At 51.8% G+C, this 6,267-nt stretch overlaps 1 pseudogene; it reads right to left on the bottom strand.

The window, feature by feature from the left end:
* Positions 1-2,107: 2,107 nt before the first annotated feature.
* LOC107541867 (spermine synthase pseudogene) lies at positions 2,108-5,641 on the bottom strand (annotated as a pseudogene).
* Positions 5,642-6,267: the final 626 nt, after the last annotated feature.

The following is a 6,267-nucleotide window of genomic DNA, read 5'->3' as shown; positions in this document are numbered from 1 at the left end:
GCATCCCCATTTTGAAAAACACTAATTCCAAAACATCCCCTCATTAACCAATGAGAGACTGAGTCCCAGGCAAGGTGACTAGTCCAGGTTCACCTGGTGCATCAGGGCAGACCTAGGACCAGAACCATGTCCCCACCTCCACTTCCAACACCTTCACCGTGCAGAGCCCATGCCAGATTGGAGCCACCTTCGGGCTCAGGCTAAAGCCACTCCAAAGCCGCTGGTGTGGCCCTGTGAGCTCCCGCTGCCCAGCCTGAAGGATGACCCATCACCCAGCCCAGCCTGAAACATGAAGCTGGTTATCTTGGATCCGGTTAGATTTCATCGCCCACAGCCACCTCCGTAAAGAGAAGGGTTGATAATTGCATTTCTGCTCTCTGCACCCTGTAATTAATAATTGAATTCATCTGGCACACTTACTCAACTAGCTCAGGGGCTAATTGGCTGTTACGCCTTGCTCCTTTGATTGAGACAGTCAGTGTTCCAGGTGGTTCTGCGGTGCTGCAGTTCCAGGCTGCTGCAGGGAGATGTGCGAGGCATTTGGGGAGAGGGAGCTGAGCCAAGGGTGAGGGAGCTAGGCCTTCTGAGGGGGGGCAGAGGGTCCTGGGCAATATGTTGGAACAGGTCTATTTAAGCCTTGACTCACCCTGGATGCCCGACAGAGCTGGGCAGGCTTCACTCTGGCTCCTGATGCAGCCAGCCCCCGCCCCCTCCTCTCATTTTGTGTGTGTGAGTGTGGGGGGCTGGCTCTCTTCTCTTCTTACCCCAGCCTCTGTCCATCCAGCTCTCTCAGGCCTGGGGTAGAGCATCCAGTTCATAGGTTGGGGACTATCAGCTGAATCCTCTGTCCCCAAATCTCTTCCTGAGATTTCTTTGCCATCCATGTGCCTGAAATCCTGCCATTTGAGATTCATTTCTTTGTCACTGGCTGGAGGGAGCAGGGAGTGGGGGCTCTTTTTCTGAGTTTCCTCATTGCATTGGTTAGGATTCTTTTAATTGTAAATGATAAAATACTTGGCTTGGTTTTAGGCAACATAATTGGATGAATTCATTGTTGAAAAGTTCAGAGTCCTGCCGGCTTCAGGCACGGTTTAATCCAGGGTTTCCCACTGTCAGCAGGACTCTGGCCCATTCCTCTGCTATTTCCTTGGCTCTGCTCTGTTCCTGCATCAGTTTCCTCTTCTGGCCAACAGCCCCCAACCTCCACCACAACAGTGGCTACAATACCATCTGGAGACAAACAGCTTCTCTCTGAGAGGCTCCTGCAAAAGGAGAGGAAGCAGCTTTGGAGAAGCCCCCAGCAAACATCTCCCAGCTCGTCAACCCACATTGGGTTATGTGTTCCCTGTACTCCCCCCCCTCCCCCCCAGTAATCACTGTGACCAGGTGATGGAATCAGTTACCCTTGGGCAGTACTGTCATATTTATTACACAGGACGGGACTCAGTGAACTATGTCCCTTGGGCCAAAGGACACGTGCTTGTAGATAGTGTTATTGGAGCACTTTTTGCACAGTGCGTTTTTTCCTGCCACAGTGGCGGAGTTGAGTAGCTGCAACAGAGACCTTACGACCAGCAAACACAAAATATTTACTATTGAGGCCTTTTAAGAAAGAGGTGTGTTTTTTCATTTGTAATTTTAATCAAAGCCTTGCTAATTCATTTCTTTTAACTTTCATATAAGCACCAAATTTTAATCATGTAAGTCAATTCATTTTGGGGAAGAGAAACACCATCAAGAACTCCCATCCAGAACAAAACAGTGATGTGCATTCCTCCAAACAACCAATTCAAAGTTTACCAAAACAAAAACAAAAACGGCCCACACAGGAAAAAAAAAAGTAATGAAAATCACATTCTAGGGGTTCAGTGCATGTAGCAGCCTCTGCTATGCTAACTAATCATCCTTCAGCCGACCTTCAAAAAATAACACCCTAGTTCATCAAACTTAACATTTTCCATTTGCTTTTTCAAGTTAAAAATAATAATTAAAAAAAGAAAACTTGAAGGAATTCACAACCACTCGCCTGACGGGTTTTGATGGCATGTACAGCAGGTGGAGGTCAGGAAGGCTATGCGCAGCACACGTGATTAAGGGATACTGATCTTCAAGGTCCAGCTTTCTTCCAAACAGTGTGAAATACCCACAGTCCCAAGTATGAAGGGACACAGACATCTCCTTTGAGAATTCCACAGGACAATATGGTTCCTGAGCTGTTCTTCATAGAGTGACAGGGCTTCTGTCAAACTGACACGGTTCCCCTGTGAAAATATTTCCCATCCTGTTTCAGTACTTTCACGGAGAGGTCAAGAATCAGCCTGAGACACTCCCAGGTAGAATCTTCTTCCGGAGATGGGCGATGTGGAGATCGGGGCGGCTGTCACATCATTAAGGACAGGATGAGACCCTCCCTTCTCTGGCGCCTCTTGGGTGCTGGAATGCGGCCTCTGCTGGAACCCGGCCGCAGCCTCCTCTGAGGTCGTCTAAGACGTCACCACACGTTTTCTGCGTGTGTTTCTTACACCCATCCATCACCGTTTGGTCAGTCTCTACCATAGTGACCGTCTTTGGTTTCAGTTTGACCACATAAAATGCCCCATCCCCGCCTCCCAGATCAGCGCTTCTTTGCCAGCGTAATCTTTGCCACTGCCCAGGGTGGCCCAGTATAGGCCAAATTAGCATCCCCATTGAGGATGAAGGTGTTTCCAAATGGCATCAAGTGCAGAATTTTAATGTTCCGATAAGGCAAATCTTCATCATACACGGCTTCATCTATGTCGTACTCGACCAGGCGGCCGTCGGCAGTGGGCCAGTACCTGTCAATGGCCCCTCCTCGAACGACGGGTGGCAATCGCTCCACCCGCCCAGGACTGTCCTGGCTCAGTTCTTTCATTCTTTCTTCTACTTTGTTCAGAAGACTGTCAACTTCTTGGCCTTCCTCACCGCTGCCGTAACTCTGCAGGTCCAGCAATACCAATCCATGTGGGTAAATTCTCAAACGGGCACAGCTGCCTTTTTGTTTACGTAGGTCGCTAAATAACCGGTGTCCTGCCGGGTGTGCACCGGCTCCGCCATCCCCTGCTCCTGGAAAGTGGGCTGGAGCCTTTTGGAATGGTCTCGCTGTCAGCTTTGGCGTCGAGCAAGCATGAAGTTCAGTGTGCTGTGCCGTGCCTGCGGGAGGCGGCCATGGGAACTGGGGGACCCCATATCCGGCCAAGAAAGAGTTTTCAGACTCCTGACACAGAATGTCAGAGGAAATCAGACATGGGGTGATCTGCTCAGCCCTGGCCCAGTCCTGTCCTCTGTTAGCTCCCTTGGTGGCTACCCAGGAAAGGGGACCAGAGTTGTGATTCTACAACCTTACCTCAGGTGCATCCATCAGTGTGTATGGATCAACCCAAGGGCTCCATCTTGCTGTGATTCCCTCACCCAGATGCTGGGTGCCCTGCAGCGGAAACCCCTGGGCAGAGCAGGGTCCCTCAGGAATAGCACTGGCTAACAGGTATTGAGTGCTACCTTGCGCCAGTCTCATACATAGACTTCGTTACTCTTCAAAACTACCCTACAAGGCAGGGATGGCCATTGGCCCAGGTTACAGATGAGAAAATGAAGGCTGAAGACGTTACAGGACTTGTCTCAGGTCACACAGCTTGTGTTGGTTGGGTCCTCTGGGAAGTAGACACTAAGAGTGGTTGGGGTGTGTGAGAAGTATTGCCTGTGAAAGTATGAAGGGGGGGGGGGAGCGGGACTGGGCAGAGAGAGCCTTCAGAGCACAGTGCAGGCCTGGAGGCTGGGAAAGGAAAGGGCCTGGGCGGGCCTCAGGCCACCTCGTACCATGACAGAGCCCAAGCTCCAGAACACATGGCTACTAGAGGAGGCCGGCTTGGGCAGAAATGGCCAGGCCCCTGCAGCCCCCATGCTTGGTCATTGACTGAGGCTGACCAGGAGGATCTGGCCTTGGCTCCAGAGTCAGGGTTGATCCTGAAAGTGCTGGAGCCTGAGGCTGTCGACTAACTGCCCTTGTCACTGGACAGCTCCTCCTTGAAAGGGAATCTAAGAGCCCTGCCTCCACAGCCACCTCCTAGCTAGAAAATAAAGCAAGACTCAAACTCCAGCAGTCTGGGGCCAGACACCTGTGTACCCAACCCCTCCGCTCTACCCCTTGCTATGGGGCCTCAGGAGCACTGAATCAGTGCTAGTCCTGGGTGTCCTGGCTCTGCCACCACCAACTGTGTGTCCTTGGGCAGGTCACCCCATCCATCCATCCATCCATCCATCCATCCATCCATTTCATTCATTCCAGCACTTCCTGAGTATTTGCTGACTGTCAAGTTCTGTGGCAAGTCCCTGAGAATAAAACGTAGGGCCATGGCCTCATGGAGCTCTTCACTGGGGGATGGAGGACCACAGTGGCTACACCGGCGCTGGACAATATCATAAGGCAGGGATGGAGAGCTCTCAGGCTACAGCAGCACACAGAGATGTGGGTGCTACTGTGGGCCTCAACCTCTTCATCTGAAAAGAGAAGCGGTTGGACGCAAGGCCCTAAGGCCCCTGTCCATGCTATAAAATCAGCTTCTGGTCAGATCTGGGGGATCCCAGGGTCTGCTCCAGCAGATCATGAGTCTGAGACCATGGTGTAGGCCCAGCCAGAGGACCAGCCTGGGCCTGTGCAAGCCAGACATAGGCACTGCTGCTCACCACTTTCCACAGAGGTGGCCTGTTTTTTTTTCCAACTGCACAGTGAACGATTGACCTTGGAAGGGGTCCATGCCCCTGGCATCTGGATACAATGCCTTGAGCACTCTAGATCCCAGGGCAAGTCCTGCATCTTTGCCTTCCTCCGGACATAGCTGTTATAGGCTGAGAGCCAGGCTAGCTGGGCAGGAACCATCGGTTCAACAATAGACATTCATCAGCTGATGGATGTCCTAGAGAAGTTGGCAAACTCATTTAAAAAAACCAACCACCCAGGCTATCCTGCATCCTCAACGAGCCATACCCAGACACATGACCTTGCAGAGGTCCCTTATCTTGCTGCAGAACTATTGCCAGGAAAATCTATGGCCAATTAAACAAGCAAATGTTCCCCTTGCAACTTTTACTACTTTCACTCTCTTAAATGAGCTCTGCCCTGGCCTGTAGGAGAAGATGCTGGACTTGCCTGTTCTCTTCATCAGACTAAGCATTTTCCCCATGGCATAGGCTCCAGGGCCTGGTTATTAAATCATCAAAACCCATATGCTCCCAAGATACACTCCTGATGATGCTATAATAGCAATCGCCCTGGAGAATTCCAGTTGGTGCATATGGCCAGGGACATGTCATCGGCGGCAGCATCCGAGCTCAAACAACCCAATTTGCTGGTTTATGGCTCAGATGTTGAAACACGGATGCAACTGGCTCTAGTGGCCAATGGAAAAGTATCCGCTGAAAATTTCTTTCCTCGCCTCCGCCAGGTCCTAGACATCCTGGTCTGAGGAGTCTTCCTCCCTCCTCCCCCAGCCATTGTTGGCCAGTGTAAAGGAATATACACTGGTTGGGGGACAGAACTTTCCCCCTAAAATTAGCCTGACCCCACCCACCGCCCATAGGGCAGGCAGGCCGCGCTGACTGCCAGGCACGCCTCCCTGCGCCCCATCGCGAGAGGACTGTCTGTCTCCAGTCTTCTCTTTCCACTTCTGCCTCTCTCATTCCCTCTCATCTGACTTTTTTTTTCCTATCTCACTTTTTCCCTCCCTCTTTTTCACCTGCCTTTCCTGAGTTGGGTCCTCTATGACTTTGCATGTCAAGACCTTCACATCGGGAAGTTCTTCCTAACCCTAGCCGGTCTCGGGGTGATTTTCTATCCCTAGCCAGTCTTGAGCTGTTTCTCTAACCCTAGCCAGCCTTGGGGTGCCTAGCCAGTCTTGGGGTGTCTCAGTCACACTTCCCTCCTCCCCTCACAGGTGCTATCTTCGCTCTGTGATCCCAGCCTCGTCTGAGCGAATGGTCAGTCTCCCCCAGTGGCAGATCTAGAAGCAGCCAGGAGCCACCCCAGCCCATGGGCAGCTCTGTGGAAACTAGACAAGAAAAGCCCCTTCTATGTCAGGACGGGCACCCCTGAGGACTCAGCCCCATGTGCAGCCCTGGGCAGGCACCCATGACCCAGTACTGAGAGGCACCCACCCAGCTCAGCAGATGGGCACAAGGTGACCACTGTGGACTAAGCGATTCTTCTCACTGCTGCAGAGGCCAAGTCCGGAGTGACCGTTAGCAACTGTTAGG

This window comes from Miniopterus natalensis, chromosome 5 (assembly GCF_054644295.1).
Source record: "Miniopterus natalensis isolate mMinNat1 chromosome 5, mMinNat1.hap1, whole genome shotgun sequence".
NCBI lineage: Eukaryota > Metazoa > Chordata > Mammalia > Chiroptera > Miniopteridae > Miniopterus > Miniopterus natalensis.
Note: the sequence above shows the minus strand (reverse complement) of the source record. Positions and strands in the feature narration are given on the sequence as shown.